This window comes from Gallus gallus, chromosome Z (assembly GCF_016699485.2).
Source record: "Gallus gallus isolate bGalGal1 chromosome Z, bGalGal1.mat.broiler.GRCg7b, whole genome shotgun sequence".
Taxonomy (NCBI): Eukaryota; Metazoa; Chordata; class Aves; order Galliformes; family Phasianidae; genus Gallus; species Gallus gallus.
In genome coordinates this window covers 27,298,080-27,320,872 of record NC_052572.1, presented here as the reverse complement: position 1 = coordinate 27,320,872, position 22,793 = coordinate 27,298,080, and the positions used below count along the sequence as shown (strand labels likewise).

At 39.4% G+C, this 22,793-nt stretch overlaps 1 protein-coding gene and 1 long non-coding RNA gene across 10 annotated transcripts in view; one reads left to right on the top strand and one right to left on the bottom strand.

Moving 5' to 3' along the window:
• Window positions 1–4,972: 4,972 nt before the first annotated feature.
• Window positions 4,973–22,014, bottom strand: LOC769359. Of its 2 annotated transcripts, XR_003072253.3 has the most exons (5): window positions 21,860–22,014; window positions 13,470–18,136; window positions 12,510–12,637; window positions 8,287–8,355; window positions 4,973–8,179 (listed from the first exon to the last, which is right to left on the bottom strand). It is a non-coding gene; the product is annotated as an uncharacterized LOC769359 (long non-coding RNA). The 2 variants fall into 2 exon arrangements; XR_005843096.2 differs by having other exon boundaries at window positions 13,470–22,014.
• RFX3 (regulatory factor X3) overlaps window positions 21,829–22,793 on the top strand; it is a 130,960-nt gene continuing 129,995 nt past the window's right edge. For 3 of the 8 annotated variants that reach the window (XM_046905748.1, XM_004949060.5, XM_040656273.2), the window contains exon 1: window positions 21,829–22,301. The gene's annotated coding sequence lies outside the window, so the exon portion shown is untranslated. Of the gene's footprint in view, window positions 22,302–22,379; window positions 22,660–22,793 lie in introns of all 8 variants that reach the window. The other 5 variants (XM_046905747.1, XM_046905746.1, XM_015280206.4 and 2 more) reach the window with 3 other exon arrangements.

Here is a 22,793-nt window from a genome sequence, read left to right as displayed (position 1 = left end):
CTGAGCAGATTTAACTCCATTCACAATGGCATTTTGAGTATGGCCACCCTGATAATTACTAATTGTGCAAACAAAACAAAAATCAAATGTAGTGGTTCTAATGATTGCCTTCCTTGTTTTGCTAAGGATCAAGAATCACAGAATCACAGAGTTGTAGTAGTTGGAAGAGACCTCTGGAGACCACTTAGTCAACTCCTTGCTAGAGCAGGCTTTTTAGAGTAGACTACACACGGAAGTGTTCTGGCAGGTTTTTAACATCTCCACAGAAGAAGACTCTACAACCTCTCTGAATAGTGCTCTGTAAAGTGTTTTCCCTCATGCCCATATAGAACGTCCTCTGTTCCAGTTAGTTCTTGTTGCCCTTTGTCCTGTCACTGGATATCACTGAAAAGAGCCTGGCTCCATTCACTTGACACCCATTCATTACATATTTATAAGGGTGGATAAGATCACCTTCCAATCTCCTCCAGGTTGAACATTCCCGATCTCTCTCAGGTTGGGCATTAGGAAATACTTCTTCTCTGAGAAAGTGGTCAGGTGCTAGAATGGAATGCCCAGGGAGGTGGTGGAGTCACCGTCCCTGGAGGTATTGAAGAAACATTTAGATGTTGTACTGAGAAACATGGTCTAGTAGGAAATATTGGTGGTAGGTGCATGATTTGACCAGATGATCTTGGAGGTCTTTTCTAACCTTGATGATTCTATGATTCTATAATCCTCAGTCTCAGCCCTTCCTCATACAGGAGATGCTCGAGGCCTCTAATAATCTTTATGACCCTTTGCTGGACTCCTTCTAGAAGTTCCCTTTCTTTCTTGAACTGCAGAGCTCAGGCCTGGACACAGTACTCCAGATGTGACCTCACCAGGGCAGAGTAGAGGGGCAGGACCCTGCTGGACACACCATTTTTAATGCATGCCAGGATACAATTGATCTTCTTGGCCACAAGGGCACACTATTGATGCATAGCCAATCTTTTGTCCCTCAGGACACCTAGGTTCTTCTCTGCAGAGCTCCTTGTTTTTATGGTCACATTTGCAAAGGAGATGAGCCCTATAGATATTAACTGAAAGTTTCGTGTAAGCATGATGAAGTAGTTGGAAATATTTATTTGTAAACATGAAAAACATACAGCCAAGGTTACTACTATGGGCAAAGTAGAGGAGAGAGATGATTTTCTAAGGGTGAAGAAGTAAAATATGGTGAAGTTAAAACTGAAAAGAGTCATGAATATTTTATAGTTGGTCAAAGAGAGACAGAAGCTTCCAGACGGCTGCACATCAAAGACAGGTGATTAACACCACAAGTTAGTAAAAGTGTATTTGCATCAGCAGGCTGAAGAGAGATTAATAGAAACAACATTTGCTTTGCTCAGGGAGAAGAAACTGTTGACATATTTACAGACAAAAATGATGATATCTCAGATACTATAAGATGTTCTTAACCTGTGTGAATAGCTAAGACAGGCCATACCTTACAGACGTTAGTCAGAAAAAAAATATAAGAATTAGTCCTAATAAAAATTTGGTCATTTAAAAAAAAAAAGACTGTGTTGAAGATGATGCCACATAACAGTGCTGAAAAGCAGTTAGTATGATCATTTGTTCTACTGTAATTAAAATGGTATAAAGAAGGGTTTCCCTCTGAAAGGCTGCAAAAGCTGTAGAAAGGAATCAATTAGAATTTCCATGGCAACCACCAACAATCTTCTGTGCAAAAAATGAAAAAAAAAAAAAAAAAACCCACAAGGAAACAAAATTGAAAATCAAATGAGATTTTAAATAATGATTGAGTACCCACTTTGGAGGGTTATTCTCTGTTACATATTTCAAAATATTTTCATGTTGTTAGTAGCTTGAAGATGCTCAAGAAACAGAGATCTGGCAAAGCAGGATTACAGAATAAATAATTAAATGTATGTCTTTTTTGGGGGGGTGAAAGGAGGAGAGAACGGAAAAAGATTTGTACAAGCTTATGCAGAAATGACTTTTGCCCACTCTGTTTTTGACATGTAAAAGATAAATGTACTCAGAGTTTAAGTTTTCATTATTTTTCTGCCCCAAACTCCCTCCAACTTCAAGAATTCTTCAACAGTTAGTGATATGATGCTGTGATTTCTGAAACTTTCTGAACCTGCTGAATTAAATTTCCATGGAAAATAGACTTGTCCATTTTTACCACTTAGCACTGCAAAGGAGCAGAACCTTCTGCAGCAGTATCTTCTTCTGAAGCACTATCTTCTATGGGTCAGTGTACTGACAGTAACTTATTTCATGCTGTGATTTAATAATAGCAGAATATAAACCTGTAACAAAATTCAAGTTTTTAATGTTCTCACTCAGATGGCAGAGGAGATTGTAATATTCAACAACAGAGGAAGGGGATAAAAAACTGTAAGATATACAGGCTAATGGAATTATGTTGACATTAATTACATCTTATTTTTCTAAAATCACTGCAGCTCAGAAAGCATTTGCTAAGGTTTATATGATTTATTCATGTAAGAGGAAATCTTCAGAGATCTGTAGGTGAGTTTTCTGGTTTGATCAGAAGCCAGTTACAGAATTTTGTACATATATGTGAAAAGCATTAAGATATGCAAAAATCCCATTTTGTTGAGCAGTGGTAGTAGTGGACTTAGCACACATGAATCCTATATGTGGAGGAGTAACATTTCTTTTCTTCAAAATAGCTCTATGAATTCATATTTTTGCAAAATCTGCCTATCATCTAGTTCTGTCTTCCACTTGCACTTAATCCCTTGTTTCTTGACTTGATCCATAGTTACCTCTATGAAACTGCTCAAAAATTAAAAAAAAAAGCCAGCAGTGCCTTACCCACCTGAATATAAAGGCTTTAATTGAATCGATAAACCCAACACATTTATTGCACAGGGACACAGCTCCTTTATAAAGGAGTTTCAGCATGATTGTGTTTTATTATCTGACCCAAAGCGTGCCTTCAGTGGCTTTGACTTGCTTCACGGCAACCAAAAGCAATTCTTGTGAGGCTGTAAACCAAGTTTTGCTCAGAATTTGAGAGTCATTCACATACAAACCCTGATTCTATCCAAGTCAAGTGCACTACCTGAATGAGGTTGAGTACACATTAGGTACTGAATCAGAAAAAAGAAAGCCTGATGTACCAAGCATATTAATGTTGCATGGTGAACTAACATTATAAATTCTGTGTCGTTTCTGGAAAAATGATTTGGAAAACACAATACGCTCTACATGACATATCAAAATATTTGAGTATCTGCAACATAGAAAACATGATGTTAAGAAGTGAACAAACACAACGCTTCAGAACTGAGAAAGGCCAGAATCAAATTAATAACTCACTATGAGTGTAATTGAGCGTACTTTTTTTAGTAGACATTCTGATTGTAGACTTTCTCATGGCAGGCCTTCTGATGAGTCTTGTTTTCAGGAACTGTGAAGAATGACTGAGAAATCCTAAAAAAGAAAATGTCCTAAAAAAGAAATGTCCTCTCCTTCCCCACCCCAGACCCTACCCAAATTGAACACAGAATGATTTGATCATCTATAGCTCTTAAGCTCAGAAATACCTTCTCAGTGTTTCTGGGATTCACATTTCATGTGGGAAATGGACCTAGATGCCACTTTTGAGTAATTCCTTCAAAGGTGTTTGAAGAGCAGACAGAAATGTCAGTAGATGGAGCTGGCTTTTTCACAGCTGAGAGAGAAGTTTCTCTGCAGAAAGAAGCTGTGTTTGTAGGCACTCAGCTCTTACCAGTCCCTGGCAGATGGTTCCTGAACAAAACATGAACATACAAGGATGTGGCTTTCACATCATGTTACCAAAGTGCTCAAGGGAGAAGAAGAAAGAACACAGAACTGACAGTGTTTGTCAGCACAAGCTGTTTGTTTCTTCCTCCCTGTATTTTTTCTTTCAGTCGTGAGGAATGGTATCATTCTGAAATGATACACTCAGCTTCAGAGTATCGTGTATGCAACAGTAAGGCATCCTATTATTCATGCTTGGACTGAAGGTGGTGCTAATGTAAATATGTCTATTTCCATCATCTTCTGCGCTGAGATATCTGAAGTACATCTTTGCAGATGACAATCAGGCTGACAGTTTTTTTCTTTCATCATTGTCCTGGTGAAATAAATATGCAGATTACCTATTTAAGTGATGTGCTAAAGAGTACTTAAGCTTTGTCTCTCAACTTGAAGTTATAGAGGATATATAAGAAGGCTGTGATCAATCTATTGTCTTCATTATTTTAGAAAAGAAATTCATGAATATAATTAAAAGGAAAGAGTACACATGCTATAAAAAAATGTAAGAACCACTCATATAAGTTGAAGAATTATCACAAGAAGAATTTACAACACGTGCCTGAACCGCAATTTACTTCCTATGAGCTGCATCATGACTACTGTGTTGTTCTTTTTTCCCGATGTTTTGAGTAAGTATTTCAACGAAGCTTCTCTGAAGATTCTCTAACTTGCCACCTTAACGCAGCAGACTCTGCCCTGTGAGTGACAGACATTGTAAAATCAGCTCTGTTGAATGTTTAGTAGGCAACCAGAACATAAGTCTTCTTCTGGCTTTATACATATCCTCATGTCTTTCCCAGCATCCCAATTTTTACATTTTTCTCCAATGTATCAAAAAGCCCAGAGAGGCTGATTAGTACATATGCATTCATCTTTCATAGATTATAAGCCATATAGCCAACTGAATTTCTCAGACATCAAGGGGCCCAAATTCCTGAGAATTTGTTTTTGTGTGTGTGTGTGTGTGTGTATGTGTGTGTGCCTTTGTTTTAGGTAAAGTAAGAACTATACCTTCCAACCTTTCACATAATCAAAATTAGAAATGTATCATCTCAATGACAGCCAAGCCTTTTAAGTCATTACATGATTGCAAGTGCAGAAACCATTGGAAAGCACGACTGGAAAACACAACACATTACAAATTTAAAAAGCCAATAAGTCAAAGTCACTGAAGATTTCTTTATTGTTCCATGCAAAGAGAAAAATTCTTATCTTAATGCAGAGGAGTGTTCAATCCATGGCTATGAAAAGCAGAGAGCATAGAATGCTTCTTTAATTCATTGTGCTCATTACATATTCAGTTCCCTTGGTTTGAAATCTTCTAATAACTTTTTCACTCTTCAGTTTCTAAAACCAAGAAAGACTTTTTTATGAGGATCTGGCATGCAGAATCATGTGACAACAGATGGTGCTTGAAAGCAGCTCTGAGCAGTTAGTCCAGCGCTCAAGACTGCAAAGGTGTAGGGTTGATCATACCAACTTCAGAGTGTCATTCATCTGCTTAGGTTTGGGAAACATGGTAAGACACCTTCTATTTGTTTTGCTGAACACTTACATGCACCATTCCACACAGGACAGGGTTTATGAGGTGCCCGTTCATGACAGTAAGACCTACAGGCAATACAACATCACTTACCCAAAGCCTGGCCCAGCTGAGATCAGAAGCAATGAGAACTACATAGCATTGCTATTATTTTTCTTAAAGCTATCCTCTTTAAAAGGAAAAACAACACTACAGAGCAACAGCTCTGTCACAGCCAATGAACACTGTTTCTGATCATCTTTGCCATCTCTTTTAATCATAACAAGTTTTGGCTCTTCTCATGAATCCTTCAGAACTAGGGGCACCAGCTTCTTTCAGCAGAGTTTCCAGCCAAAACAGATTTCATGAAACATCAAAAGATTAGTAGCTGTACCACAGATGGCTCCTTTCAGCCCAGGAGACATACCTTTACTTTTGTTTTTGAGTACACTCCAAGAGTTGCTCACTTTTGACAAGAAACTTCTGTTCTACATTTAACCTCAATCCAACTAGTAATTACTGAAAGTGTCAGAAGGACAAGATGACACATCAAAGTCACTCTATGAGGCCACTGACTTACCACATTCAGTTTGTTTAGATGGTTATTTAGTTTACACAGCCAGCATGCATTTCTCTTCTATTTCAGAAGTTGTGTAGCTACTTGTTAAATGTATCCCTTTGAATCAAGAACCCTACAGTAACATCCTTATAGCTATTAATCCAAACGTGGGCAGCAAGTCAAGACAAAAAAGAGAACTTTTTCTGCACGTCTCTCCACTTCTTCTGCCAGGGAGATGCTGGAGCTGGTACCACAAGTCACCAGCTGACAGCAGGTGACTTTGGGGGACATGGCTCAGCCAGTTCTGTAACACTGATAATACAAAGGCACAGGCCCTACTTAAGCATCTGTTAAGTATCTTCTCCATTATTTAGGACCAATCTCAAGAGGAGAGATCTAGCAAAATGTGATCAGCAATGAGGAAGATTTTGGTTAAGGAAATCAAACTTAATAATTCCAAAAGCCTTTGTTGTAAGGCCCAGTGCTACACAAAATAACATTTTCTTTCTCTTTTGTTGTTTTTATTTCAACAATTGCAAAAGCAGATGAGGAAATGTGTGGAGCTCTTTATTCATTATTGTTCAATAGCTAAGTGTCCTTTGTAGAACTGCTGTCTTGAAAAAAGTCAATTTAAAATTTGTACATTAAATTATTCAGAATGATAATGATAAATATCTGAAACTAGGGCAGTATTCTCTTAAAACTCTGTTTTATTCACTTTCCTTTTTTCAGAGTATTTTAATAGTATTTTAGTAGTATTTTTTCAAATACTAGCAGATCAAAATTAGTACAGTCATACCTGAAAAATTTGGATAAATCTAACCATAGAAATACAGAATATCCCAGATTGGAAGAAACCCACAAGGATTATGGAGTCCAACATCTGGCTCCACACAAGACCAACCTGCTTTGTTGGTAACAGATATTTTGTAGCAGCTAGAATGAGCATAATGAGCAGAGGGTGATGGTTCCCTAAGTTTCAATTTTAATTGACAAGGTTAACTGCATTCATATAGAAGCTTAATTTATTACCATACTGTTACCTGCTTATATCATGCTTCACAACGGAACCTCGTTTCCATATTTAGCCTGTTTGTGAATGGTTGTGTAAGGCTGGGTAATAGTTAGCAGTGTGCTATGAACATTTCTGATAAGGTGATACTATACATTCAGAGTTGAAGAACATTATAAATTCTTTAAGCATAATTCTAGAATCAATTACAGACATCTAGAAATGAAAGTAATCTTACTAGATGTATTCTCTGACTGCAATTAAAATACAATGTAATGTTATGTTTTTACATGGGAGGGATAGGTCTTGCTTTGCTACAAATAAACAAACAATCCTGAGGGAAGTCAAAAGTGCTTTCAGGCCAAAAAACAGCATTAGAAAAGGTTTAAAGATAAATTCCTTTATTTAAACGTGGAAGGAAAGCCAAATATTTTTTAGATCAGTCTTAAGTAAGGATTTTTCCAATTTTCATAAAAAAAAAAAAAAAAATCATTTGTACAATCAAAAAGATCTGAAGGCTTAGTTCTGCAGCTGTGATTTTATTTTCACTTGAAACACAATAATACTAATACTGTGCTGAATTACACTAGTGCTTTAAAATACACATATCTGAGTCTTAGTAGGATTGATTACAGTTTTGTTGTGATGCTCTTCTGCGACGTGAGCCCACCGAGTATAATGCCAGTTAGCTCACAAATCTCCATCTAACACTGCAGAGGTCAGGCTCCCTGGTGACTGCTGGTGCTTAATTTAACTACTTTGCCTCTTTTCATTTTAATATCAAATCATGGCCTTTACCCTTAAATATGGGACTACCATTCACTTTAATACTGTAAAGGAAATGAAAGCATGCCTCTGCTAATTGTTTTATTACTGATTTCACATCTGTGGCCAAACAGTTTTCTGTTATGATAAACATAATATTAAAATGTAACAGAGGAGTAATTGGAAGAAGATCATGTTGCAGGGGAAACACCAGGAGTAGGCTGAAAGACTGCATTTAGTTGACCCCTAGAAGCTTCTCAGCTGGTTCTGTGAAGTCAGGATCAGTGCAGACTTATCACACAGATTGCAAATTACAGCTTCTTGAGCCCTCCTCCTCCCTGGCCTCCCAGGCCTCTGCCACACTCCCATGCTATGAAAAATGGAAAGACTCACGTGGAACCCCATCATTTACCTAAATCAGACACACTGAGCTTTTGTTGGCTGTACTGAGACTTCTCCTACCTCTCTCTGCATTTCTTCACTGTTTCGGTCATTCCAATAAATCTCTCCTTTACTGTTTGAGAAAGAAAAAAAGCAACTCATAAATAAAACTAATACTTAAGGAAAACAAAACATACCCATATTTGAGGGATATTAAAATGACAATATTCTTAATATTACCTGATTTTGCTTTGTCTACCTCTCTTTTGGTCATGATCTGGCATTTTATATGGCATAATAGAAGGATTCCTGTGAAAGAACAGTTCACTGTTATTTCAGTAGCAATAACACTAACAGTAGAAGGTTTTGTTTCAGTGACTCAAAAAAATCTGATTCATTTTGTGAGAGCTACTGGCATTTGAACTAGTTAGGTATAGGCGGTATAGGCAGTGGCTCCAGAGCAATCTATTGGGCTACAAGTTTGGCTCAGCTGATGACCCATTCCCATTACGCATCACAACTGATAATGGATGACATAAATCAAGTGCTGAGGTAATCACTTAAACCCCGGTAAGCTGTAGAAGGGCTTCCTCCAGTTTAAATTTATGTGGTCTTTTAATATATATTAAAAAAACCTTTATTTTTGTCTGTTCTGAACTGTCTCACTGCATTCCTAAGGCCTACATAAATGCTCCCACTTGCCTTAGCCCTCAGGCAATTTATATGATCCTCTACAGACAAACTGCTAAATGTTTTCTTATTTCGACCTTGGTCTGAATTTAAAATTATTTTATCATTATTATAATGCACAAGTTTGCACCTAGATAGACTGCAGACTTTTTCTGCGACATCCTAGCTCTTAGTCTCCATTTGTTTATTAGTTAGTTAGTTTAAACCCTAATGAGAAACACTCATGGTGTGCTCATTTTAGAATGCAACAGGCAACATTATTATTTTTTCTTTTTTTTTCTTTTTTTTTTTAGTTTTTCTGTTAGATGTCCACTCATTCCCATTACTCTCAGTAGGGTTGAAGTCAGTTGGATGGACAAGTTTTCTGTATATTTCTCTAAAACTCATGCTTGCTTTCAGATTGCCATATAAGCTAATCTAGTTCAGCTGAAAACAGACTGAAAAAAAACACAAAAACCCAGAAGTTAATTATAAGAATTGCCCTGAAAACTATCCCAACTCCAGTTACCACATTACCTCAGCAACATTAATTATAGTCTCATAGAATGGCTTGGGTTGGAACAGATCTTAACAATCACTCAGTTTCAACCCCCTGCTAGGATTGCCACCCGCTAGATTACCAGCACTGGCTGTCATTCTATTTATGGGGAAAAACAGGAGGTATAAACATGGGCACTGTCAAATACTCTTACAGGTTAAAAAGTGTGAGGAACAGAAGAGGCACTGGAAGATGTACACTGGGAGTCTAACTCAAAAGCAGAAGTTGTGTAAATGGGATACAGAAACACAAAAAAGACTGGAACGGTAAAAGAGGCAAGACCATGAAAATGTTGCAGGAGGCCAATGGCGTTTAAGAGAATGCAAAAGCAGAGCCCTTATCTTGAAATGGTTGGAAATTAATGCAACCGTTTTGAACAACAATAGGAAATACTTCACATGTATTTAAGGCTGAAATATGGCCTTTAAAAGTTACATTACTTTTGGGATCATATGGCTCACAGACAATATCTGCAAAAGTACACTGAAGTTGCACAAGCATAGCCTTTCTTAACATTTTGAAGATTTCCAACAGTCTTTTTGTGTGGAAGCAGACTAGTTCTTTTCACGTGGCTAGGCTGGTTGAAATCAGCACCAGTGCTGCAATTGAACTTGGTGGTTTTGAAAGCATTTTCCAACCTAAACGATTCTCTGACTCTGTGAAATCCATCATAATAGAAACTAACATTCAAAAGACGTGAAAAAGCATTTCCTTATCATCTGTTTCTTTCATCTCACTTTCTCTCTGCAGTTTGTGACATTCTGCTACTGATATGGAAGAGGAGATATTACTACTAAACTAATATTCTCCTATAGCAGACACATTCCGTCTGGTTAACACGTCAAGAAAAACATGATGATGCACTACCATGTTGCTAACTGCTTCTTCCTACATTCGTTTTTTAAACGTAAAAATAGATAAAAATCTTCCAGCAGCACCAGGACTAATGAAGTTTCCTACCTGCGTTTCTGGAATTCTCTTAAGTCCTCTCCCACTAGTTATTTTCACTTCACTAAGCTGGCACATATATATATATTTTTTACACTGGCTCCCATGAATGCTGCTACGAAAGTAAAAAAAGTCTGGTGTGCCACACAAACACTAATCTGCCTCATGGCTACTGGCGTTGTCAAATAGAAAGGATCAGGACTCAGTTTCCCCTAGTTTATCTTGGTGAGGAAAAGAATGGAATCTGTATTTCAGATTTCCAAGGCTGACAGTCACTATCAATCCACATCTTTTGATGGGTTCCCTACTCTGTCATTTGACAGACAGGTGCTTATCCTGGATGCTGTGGCAGAATTATTTCGTCCAATATGAAATAGATATTGAATATTTTTCTTGTATGTTTCTGGTGACAGACCATCTTTGTCCTTAGGGATTGTTTTCCTTGGTTAAAGCTGCATATGCTATGGAAGTTTGATTCTGAAGGCTTGACAATTTTATGTTTATTTTGCTTTGGACTGATATAAGAACTCCAGTTTTCTCATATTTGAAGATCCACTCGTAAATGTCAGAACAGCTTTATTAGAAGTCCCATGGGGAGGCTTTGTGACACTTCTGAGCTGACTCCCCTGTTCTCCCTTTATTGTTCCACCAACTAGAAATTAGAATATGACTGCTGGGCAGCAGTCACTGTCTGCACAGATTTATTCACACAAACATACCTTAGAATATTCAGGCTACCTGACATATTATGCATTCAAAACTTCTGTACATCTTGGATCTCAGGCACTGCAAGGTAGATTTAGTTGGGCAGTGGAGGTTGCTAAAAGAACAGCGCATTCCCTAAACTAGTATACAGCTGCTCCCACACTGACCGTGTAACTGACCAGCCCTGGAGTAGCTTCCAGATATTTTCCTCCTCTGGTTGTATTTATTTCTTATTATTCTTAAGTGCTGCTCAGCCTCTGCCTTGCTACCACTCACTCTTTGGTTGCCCTTGTCAGAGTGTTTTCAAAGGAAGTGTAAATGTGTGCCAATAAGGACAAAAGGCCAGGGAGCACTGGAGAAAGTCAGTGCCTGGCAAGCTACCCTCTGTAATGGGCAACTGCACTTGTTCTGGCCCCAAACCACTTGCTTCCTCCTGAAGCAGAAAAAGAAGCAAGCAAATGCTTGCTCAGGCTCTGCCTTTAACTCTTTTATCTTTAGGAGAAGCAATTTCTAGGCTCTTCTTTTAGTAAAAGGACCAGAACTCCTACACTGCTTACATGAAACTGCTAAGGCTAGTTTTTCCTCATGTCTAATATAATTCTTTCCCCATCTCCATACCGCTTATGAGATTTCCAGGGCTCACCCCATATCTTTATCTTGTCTGTACACATAGAGTCCTTGTCTAATAAAAAAGGTGTCTTATTATGTAGTCACTTTTCAGGTAGGGTTGTACATTAATTATTAGCATAAACTGAAATTTTATTTGGTGTGCAGTGAAAAAATAATACTTTGAAATTAACTGTGGTGCTAAGTAAACTAATAACTTCATAGATTTCCTAACAATGAAGCCTGGAGACTTAATCAAAAGGGCCAACACCAGTGATATTACTTTTTATATTTTTATTAAATCTATTTGAACCTAGATGAGGAAAATGCAATATAAATTGAGTGAAGAATCCAATACAATAACAGTGATTTTGCATCATGTATTAAAACAGAAAATGTGGAAAAAATTATTTTCAGCTGAAAGTGGCTGAAGAGGAATAATCCCGAGATCTCTAGGGAACAGACACACAGATCTCTCCAAAAGAGAGAAAGGGAAAAAATGCAAACTAATTACAATGGAAACGTTTCGTGAAAACTTGTAAACTTCCTATTGCTGTATACACAACGTTTTATATTTTTAAGAAAACATATACCAACATTAGTATATATATCTTATAGTACTTACATTCAAGAATCCCATTCCTAAATATTCCCATTAACTACTCTCTCAACTATTGAGGAAGTATATAAACCTTTATACTAAAGCTGTATGAAAGCACTCTCCTGGCTCTGAGGGTTTGCAGACAAACAGAGAGGTACATATAATCATGAGTATGTGTCCTAAAAGTCAAAGAGAGTTTGATGTTTTATGAATATAAATGACAATAGAATTAGCTTTGATGCTTATTCTTTTGAAATTCCCTACCAAAGAACAGATTGAAAGAATATTAAATTTGCGAAGTTATGCTTAGAATTCCAGAAATGCCATGATTAAACTTTCATTTGAAACACGGAGCTGTCTCTATAGTTCACTTACTGTGTGGCAGTCTTTACATACAAAATGTGTGGCTGAGGATACTGGGACATCCCATGCCTAATCTTTGCACACTGCCATAAAGCCTTCCTTTGCTGTACAACTCAACCGCTAGATGCAGCAGCAGCATCCTGCAAGGAGAGGTAACACATAGAAAACGGTATCACGTAACAAAAGAGGCAAGGTGTAATAAGATACAGTTTGTAAAAATGTATTACGTGTAACAAACATTTTATGATATGATAGTTTATTCTTTTATGATCCTTGAAGTTCTACCTACTATAATAATGTCTGCTAAGATGTTTAATATTAAAAGGCATCAGATGTGCAGCTGCTAAGACAACTTAGCTCTTAACAGTTTTCTTTTAGGCATTCATTTAGGAAATATTATCTCCTTCCTTTTACAGTCCTCTTCAGTCTTATTTGCAGAAACGTACCTCCATGATGCTCCTTCTACCCTTTCCCACAGTTTTGCTCTCAGTGACCCAAAGAATGACTATTACCAGGGGGAATCAGTCAAGTGCCTTGTGACTCTGATGGTCTGCACTACGGATTTATCGGGAGAAAAAGTTTGAGTGCACAACACGTGCACAGGCTACCTCCAGAGAGCTGCATGTGTTTCAGCCTTCAAGTGGGACGTTGAGTCCATCCCACACCAACTAAATCTTCCTATAAATTGTATGGATACTCTCCAAAATACAAGCCAGGACCACAGCTTTAGTTATGTTTTCAGTCAAACTCCTTCTCTTCCATCTATACTGAATCAATGCATGCAATTTTATAGAGCTTTTAGAACACATGCTAAAATTGCTTATTGTCTCTCTGCAGCTACTGAACATCAACTTGCACATGGTACTCTTTGAATGACAGTAAAGTGCCTGAACTCTGATAGCAGAAAGCTCAGGGCACAATTTTGACATGAAATGTCTGCTTTAAAGAGATATAAAGTTGTGTGATACTTACCAAGACACAGAAGTCAGATATTCCAATCATAGTTCTGAACACGAGGATGCAAATTTCTTGTTCTTCTAATGGCCCAGTGTGTGATTCTGGATAAAATCTTTGCACTTGATGGTTCTGTTCTCTTATTTTCAAAAACAGTATTTATTCTCCTTTGGATGATAATGTTGTATTTGAAGAGACACTGAAGCTGGCAATGAGCAATATGCACAATCTAGATTTTACAGTTCCCTCTATATCTTGCCAAAAATAAAAGACAAAACATGCTACAGTTACTTAAAATAATTCTAATTCATGACACATGCATTTAACCATGATAATTTTAAAATGTGTTCATCTAAAACCTTGAACAAAATTCAGAAATTCAACTCATGGTTTTCTTAGAAGTGTTGAAAAGTAAGACTGCAATTTATACATATATTGCTTTTAATACCTTCTGAAACACAGACCAAGTTCTGAAGTGCAATAGGATTTCTAAGATTCACAACAGATTAAGAAAATACCTCAGCTGGCATATAGCAGTTAATGCTCAGCAAGAATGAACAGGATCTGAAATTTATGTTTATGTTTAGAAAACAACAGCTCAATGAATATAGTAATATAAAAGTTTTATGGGAATTATCTACTAAATTATCACACTTAGGGTTATGATTTATTTTTTCATTTGTCTGTGCTTGATATAATGAATTGGTAAGTGCAGGCATCCTGCACTTCTTCAGAAAACAGAAACGTGACTAATACTGTAAAAAATCTCTTACCAACAGTACATAGCTTATTCATAATCATATTAACATGAGCATCAATCACTAGTTCATAATCTGCAACATTATTTCAACCATTTTCATCAATCATTAGTTCAAAAGAGTTTTTTTTTTCAGTTATTTCTTCTAAGTGAAGAATAAAATTACATTCTAATAAGACTACAATTAATATTGTATATTTTCATCTCAAAAAAATTCTTGTATGAGTAACCAAATGTTTAAACTTAATTCTAAGCACATTATTTCCTTATTTGAGTAATTTAGTTATTTCAAGTAATTCCCAAGCATAATGAATTGAAAGGACTTTAAGTTATCTTTTTAAAAATAAATTCTTTTTCTTTACTCTTTCCATAAAATCTTCAAGACTCAAATGTCCAAAGTTAACTTTTATATTTCAGAGGCATCTTTTTGATGACTCTCATTAGAAAGGAAAAAAAAAGTGACCACCAGAAACTAGTAACATTTAAATTTTTTACATCTCTCAATTTTTGAAAAAAACCTCTACTTTATACTCTTCATCAAGTGTTGCATTAAATTCCAGGAAAACATGAGAGGAAAACATTTTTTATTAAAATGTGCAAGTGTGCAAATATGGAAGGGTGTTTAACAGATTGTAACACAGTAAAATTGTATAAACTTGTAAAAAAAACCCCACAATGATACTTTGATAGAGGAGCCCTTGCAGTAGGGGTAGTCTTGCATTTTATGCATCACATGCTTTGAGCAAACTCAGTGTTTGGGGTAAGCAAGCAAAAACAAAAATAAAAAAAGATGACCCCAAAGAACAACTCCAAAATGTCTTATTGACTCTTCATTCTAATGGCTGCCTAAGCCACATTTCTTGTTCATTCACTTTTCTCCTTGAGTTCTGACCTTTGCCTTAACTAACCCAAGTATGTCCAGGGCCCGCTACGTTGTCACCCCATGCTCTTGGCTGGTCCTACCAATGGTACTGTTGCTAGCAGGCTGGTGAGGGTTCTCTGCACACCTGAGATGGCTCAGATGCTCCCACACTGTTAGGGGTCTTTTGCTGTGTAAGGTCATTAGATATTGTTGGCACAGAAAGACTTCATGCTTGTGGTTGTTAAAACAGTGGTGCCTCTAGCTGATCAGAGGTGTCACATGACAGTGAAAATGAACTCAAGACCTTCACAGAATGTCCAGTAAATAAGATTCTGCCTACACAGAAGGGGCCATACACTCCTGAGTCTTTTGATACACCTCTCATGTTAAGATACTACCAAAATGCAAAAGTACACAGAATTGCAACAGTTTCTGAGATTTAGTATGTAAGAGGTTTTGAGTTTGTCAGATCTGAGCAAACAAATTAAGAAAGGAATGAAAATACACGAGAGGCTGAATATACGTTTTTCTCTAGGCTCACTGCAATGGGGGAAAAGAGTGCCATGCAAAACTGAACATACTTATGTCAAAGGCAGGCCACACTGCCCTTGATCATATACTATATCTCCCACTGCACAGTTTTTTTTTGTTTTGCTTTGTTTCATAAAACTATCTGTTTGATAGCATTTGAATCTATATTAAAAGCATTAAAACACAAACACAGGCTGCTGTTTGCAAAGGCTAGACCAAAAGACCCTATACTGGTCTACTCTAGTCCAGTGTAGCAAAGAAGTATTCCCATTTGGCTTCAACAAAAAAATATGAATCTTTGTAAACAAGTGGGTGATTTGATTTATAACCACATGCTGAATACAAATGAAGATCTACTAGGCATATGTTCTTCAGAGTGGACAGTCCCCCAAAAATGTAAAAAAATTATGTGTTCACAGTGAAGATGGTAATAGAGTTTTCACAAAGACTGCTGTGAGTTGCATTCCCAAAATGACATTTATTTTCTACTTCAGCTAACTGGTTTTGTTGTTGCTGTTTTCATAGAAAGGGCAATGCTCATTCGGTCATCACAGTAGTTACGAAGTCCAGCCACAGTGTGGTAAAGATAAGTACATACACTGATCCCACAGGACACCAGAGTGCAAGAAAGTAACGATTCCTAACCAGCTCCAGGTGAACAATTAATTACTTTATCCTTCGTCACTTTCTGCAGTGGATTGAATTAATCAGAACAGAACAAGGGGATAATTCCATCCAACCCTCACTCTTCTGCCTTTTAGCTCATAAGGGAGAAATTTTAAAGCCTGACGTGAAGCCAGACAGCTGGATGCCTTCTCTGATATCTGTACAAAACTGCTTAGAATCAGGAGGCTCTGGCACTGCCACATTTTTACATAGAAAAGTGGATTCTCAGTGGCTAGCATAATCTCAAATTTCACCTTGCAACCAAAAAATAATCTGTATTTGTTTGTTTACAATATAATGTAGTCTAACATACACCTACACAGTGATTTCACATTTGTTATACCATATAGTGAAGAATGATGACTGCCTTGTTTACTGGACTGTTATTACTCAAGAGATGCAAAAAACTGCAGTGGGGATTTATATTAATGTCATTATAAAAATCATTATTGATACTGCTGTGCTTGATACTGGTCCATAAGGAACTTAATGTAACCAAACTGTAACACACATTAAAAACTGATTAATGTGTCAGGTTTCCAAACTAAGGGTATGACTGCTATAGCATTTTCTCTCATACCAGCAGTGCACGGCCAAGGCAAATCTCTTATTATCCCCACTTGTTGTGCTTTTATTCTTTTCACAGTGCAGTTTTGGTGCACGGAAATTTCACTTCCCTTTTCAATGCACCTTTCCAATACAAGAAAACTGGAAGCATGTGCATATTACATTGTTAATACAGATACTAGGGCCTAAACACAGCTGGAGGGCTACACCTCTGTTAAATCCTCCCACTAGTGTGTAGCAAGTACAGAGGTACCAGCCAAAAGATCTAAAAATGTAGAGTGTATGACACTTTTCAGAGTGCTTCTCATGCACATAAAGCCAGCTGTCATCAGTTTTATGTTTGCTTTTCACTGTGAGCCTCCAGTTCTTGCCATCTTGTACCTTCCTTATCCCTGAAAATGATAGTACTGTCAATGTCTTCTGACTCAGAATTGTCAACAGGGTGCCTTATGGGAAAAAAAAAAGAGGGATTCCTGGAAAGCACATTTGTTGTAAAACTGTGTGGAGAGAGTATTAGCAAGATATCAAACTGACAGTCAGCTACTGGTGGTCTCACCAATTGCTGATGAGAGGACAGGAAGCTAGGGTACAGTGGAAAAGACACAAACTCATCTTTGTCAGAACCCAGGACTTCCAGAGCAGTATCGCAGAAGTGTCCAAATTGCTGAGAAACCACAGCGTGGATATACCCACTGATTCTTCTGGCCAGAGAGGCAGCGTGGCCAACAGCTTTCACCCTCAGGGTCAAACATGCAGGCTGCACTGGCAGTCGATCCCCAAGCGACAAAGAAGTCCCCATTCCTCACCTACCTGGTACAGACCGACATAGACATTAGTCCCAAGCAAATGGCAAGGACTCCATAGAAGAAGAAAAATCAGCATAAAAAGGAAATACTGTTCACATGAACAAGAAACTGAGATTATGGACCAAGCTAATACCACCTGAACCTATAAAAATCCAATATATTAACAGGCATTCAGAGAACTTCTATTACACATAGCTGGACTACAGGTATCCAGAGTGCCAAATCAGGAGGGCATCGTGAGGGAGACGAAATGCTCAAGAGTCAGTGAGGGACTTGTTATGGCTATAAGAAAGCATAGGCGTTTAATAGTATTTACTTATCAGTTAATAACAACTAATTTACTTAAGTAGAACTATGTTCTTGTCTACTTACACGGGTAATCAAAGAAACATGACAAGCAGCCACACAGCATAGCCTATACTTCTGTACTAAGCTGCCTAATTCTTTATAACATCTAGACATATCCTCTTCACCTTCTCCCCATGGTGAGTATTCACTAGAACAAAAAAAGACAGAAGACAACAACTAGACTTCAAAGAATGCAAAATGGCTTTTATTTTTCATACAGCATTTACTATACAGCATTTATTCTTACAGCATAGCTCTTCTTGATAAAACATGGTGTCAGTGCAGGAGTTTTATGGGAGACTTGACAAATTCTTGGAAGAAATTCTCTGAATATTACAATAATGACAGATTATGAAGGTTTTAGAAAATCCCCGAGACACAGAGTGGCAAAGATACCTAGTGAAATACATGTATGTGCTTGTTCTTGCACTTCTTTAGGCATGCACTTCTATGAACTGGGAAGATGTATCCTTGGTCTGAAACAGTTCAAATGCTCTTATCTACTTTAGTATTTTGCCTTGCCTTTATGCTATTTCATAAGATACATGGATAATTGTTCTGCACAGTACGGCTGAGAGGAATGTGTTGTGGTACTTCTTAGATATGCCACAAATGACAAAATATATCTGAAAACTATTTAGAAATGTAAAAAAAATATGAAGCAGATTTAACAAAAAAAGAATGGACTTTGTTGTATGAAATACCAGATGGATTAATTATGACCTTGTTAGAAATGGCCAAGCTCTGTAGTATTCTTTATTTCAGAAAAGCCCTGAATCACAGAATCAGAATGGCTTGGGTTGGAAGGAACATTAAAGGCCATCTAGTTCCAAACCCCTGCCCTAGACAAGGTTGCCACTCACTAGATCAGGCTGCTCATGGCCCCATCCAACTTGGCCCTGAGCATCTCCAGGGATGGGGCAACCACAGCTTCTCTGAGCAGCCTGTGCCAACGCCTCATCATCCTCTGAGTGAAAACTTCTCTCCTGTTAGCTAATCTAAATCTCTGCTTTTTTAGTTTAAAACCACCACAGGTACTATGAGGAATGGCTAGCCCAGGATGCTGTTGGTATGGGCTGCGAGAACACACCGCTGGTTCACACCAAGCTTTTCATTCACTAAGACATCCAAGTCCTTTTTCCCAAGGCTGCTCTCAGTGAATTCTTCTCTGAGAAGAAGGGAGGGATAGGAATGTAATTCTGCTGAAGATCCAAAAGTGATGTCATTAAAAGCTATAATCAGAAAAAAAAATGATAGGAGTAGCATCTTCTCTGTTATTTTTCTCTACCTAAGAGATTTCACTATAAATTCCTTCATATAGAAACAATTATTTGTAGAATTGTTGAAGTTTTCAGTCTGAAAGCAAAAAGTGAGATTTTTCAAAGTACAGGGGATGTCTGTCTAATCTTATTTTAATTCACTGTTGAAAAATGTTAATTATTTTGATTTTCACTTGTCTGTGTGCAAAGCCATAAAATTATTTTGAGAAATACAGTGTATCTTGCTCTAAATAAAAATTACAAAGTTTTTTAGCACTACTTCTAATGAAAAGATTTTTTCATATTTTAATTTGAAAGGTTGTTTAATACTATCATTAGTTACAGTAGCCAAATGAAGTGATTTAGTGTTTCTACTGATTATCTAGAAATATGTAACTGTTGCTAAGGAAAAATGACATTTCTTCAAATATTAAGATGAGATGTGTACTTTGATAAAGACCAAAAATTCAAATTCTGAAATTTGAGAAAAATCTACATATATGTATTTGCAATGTTTTGAAGCAGAACTTCAGTCTCTGTTAGGCCCCAGTTGAGTAATGCAGACAGCTCTGCAAACAAACTTCATAGATGAAAGGGTCAAAACATTGAAGTGATTCAACAATTTCCCAGTAACAAAAGAAGCTATGACCCTCCTGACATAGCGAGTGATGATGTATTTAGAGACTGAGATGTTAATATAGATTTAAAAATTCTGCAAACACATTAACTCAAGGGTAGCAACAAATGTGTATATATATATATATATTACACTTATGCCAAGGCCTGACTAGGTTTGATATGATTTTTCAATCAAAAAGTTCAAAGTTCCATGATTTAAGAACACAAACCAACAGCCAAGAGATTTTATCCTTCAACTTACTGACAGGTCACCCTGTTCACCTAGCAAAGCAAATATGCATGCAAGCAACAACCTGACATAAGAGAAAGGATAATACAATATCAAGTATTAAAATCCTCGAAACGAAAACTTTCTTTACCAGCATGGATAGGATGAAAGTTGGTAAAGCATTACCATGGAATTAGTCACATCCTTCCAGCAATGTTTTTTTTTTTTTTTTTTTTTCTTTTCTGAAATTACTCAGTGTCCCCTCAGTCCTCCATGTTGCTCACAAGAAATTGAGAAGTCAATGAAAGCACAAATCCTCCAAGCTTTCAGTGCATTACCACCTAAATAAAAAAACTTTTATTTGCTGGATAGATAGGGTGAGAGATGTCTACTGAAATACAGTTTGCCTTCAAATGAACTATATAAGATGACACTATCTATTTTTATTAGACTTTTTATGGTTGTATCTCAGTGTTTCTGACTGACAAGGCTACTGTCATAGATAAGTGAAGGTAAGCACTTCAATCACCCAGAGATTCAAAGGTTGAATAGCCAAACGGTGTCATTACTGCTATAGCATTTCAGACTAGTTTCCCCATAAAAAGATCCAGTTCCATCTGTAAAACTGCACCATTCTACTATTCAAAATTATTCTGTTGTAGACATAATGCTCTGTTGATTCAGGTTTGATTTTTACATATTTTCAGATTTCCCAGTAATTTTTTCTAGGCAATTGTTAGAGCTATGATGGTTACACTGGGCCTCAGAAATCATAGTACAGCTATTCATGGGTTGAAAATACTTCTGTTCAGTATTTAAGGACAATTTCAGTCTCTAGGGACAGCTGTAATGGAGTAGTTGTAGGGTTTGTGAGGCAAATAGGAGGTAGTTATAGGGACTGGTATGAGAAATGTCAATTGTGAAGCTGTGTATAGATAATAGTAAGATGAAGGGACATGGAAGGGTGCATAGAACTCAATTAACTACGTGCCTTCCATAGCTAACAGGCAAGCACTGCTGGCCATAGACTGCAGGAGCTATGCAAAGACACTTCACAAGCTAGCAAAGAGCTGCAGGTGGGGATGTATCAGGGCTACAAAGGAACACTGCACTACCCACTGGATGTGCTGGAACTGTATACGGCCAGAAAACGGCCTCAATCTCCATCTCGCCTGTCCCCTAAACACACATCCCAACGCAGCAGAGGCGCGGGGTTGTTGGCAGGGTGGACTCAACCGCTCTGTTCTGCACTCACGACCGCCCCAGCCCCACCGGCTGCGCACAGCTCGAGGCCGGGACCGAGATGAGGCGGATGGAGGGAGACCGACGGGGCCCCAAGCAATCGGCCCCACTGCGGCCCAACGCCTCGCCAGAGACGGCCGGCTGAGACCACGCCGGATGGCCGCAACCGACCCGCCTCGACCCGCGCCATACTCCCCGCCTCAAGATGGCGGCAGCCGGGCAGCTCCCCCATAGCCCGCGGTGGCTTGCTTTCTTTTTTTTTTTTTTTTTTTTTTTTTTTCGACGGAGGCGCGGGATGCCGCGACAGGCCGCCGCGGGGGGCGGCGAGCAGCCGCCACCAGGCGTAACTTCCCACTCGTTCCACCGACAGCGGCCGCCCCTCGACCGACAGCGGGCGCGGTACGACCCCCGCGGCGGGCAGCGCGCCGGGTCCGCGCTCCAACCCCCGCCCGCCGGATATGGCGTCAGGCGGCTCCCGCGCGGCCACGCCCCGAGCCTAGGTCCGGTACCGCCGCAGCCTTACCGGCCCTCGCGCTGCGCCGCCGGCACCGCGCGTCTCGCACGGGCGGTCCTGGCGCGGCGGATGAGTCGGGGCTCGGCGGCCGGTGCCCAGCCCGGTGGAGGGAGCAGGTAGCGCTCGGCCCCACGCCGTCACTCAGGGTAGGCCCCGCCTCTTCCGGGCCTTTCCGACTGGGCCGCCGCCTCCTCCTCCCTCGCTCTCTCTCCCTTTTGTGAGTTATAGCAACCGTTGCCTTGTGAATCAAGCGCCATAGTCACCGTAGTCCTGGCGACTGTTACCCATCAACAACAACCGCTCCTCTCCTGCTCCTCCTCCTCCTCCTCCTGCTGCTCCTCACCCCCATCCTCACCCCCTTGCTCATCGTCACCCACAACAACAACAACAACAACAGCCGCCTCCAGCAGCAACGACAGCCGGAGCAGCACCGCAGCCCGCCTCAGCCCAGGTGAGTGCTCTCGCCGGGCGCACGCCGGCCCTCCCTCCGCGCTCCTTCCCGCGGCTCCTGCCTCCCCCCTCCTCGCAGCATCCGGGCCGGGGACGCTCCGTTGCGCTGCTCCGAGTGACGGCGGTGCGGCGGGGGAACGCGGATCGCTCGGCCGGCCCCGCCGCCTTCTCCGTCGCCTTCCCTCTCGCCCGGCCCCGCCGCCTCGGCGTGGGAGCGCGCGGCGGGGGGCGGCGGGATGGGGGTGTCCGCGGGGCCGAGGGGACCGCGCGGCGGGGCCGGCTGAGCAGGGAGTGGGGCTCGGCCGTGCGGGGACGGAGGCGCTGCTGGGACCTCCGGGACAATCGCGTGGATGCGGTGGGTACGCGTCTTCCATCGTCTCCTGTTCAAGCGGATGGAGGGGGAGGGGGGGGGGACGAGGGAATTTTGCGGAACGAGACTTCGGACACAAGCTAAGATTGCGTTCTTTAAATAATAATAATAATAAAACAACAA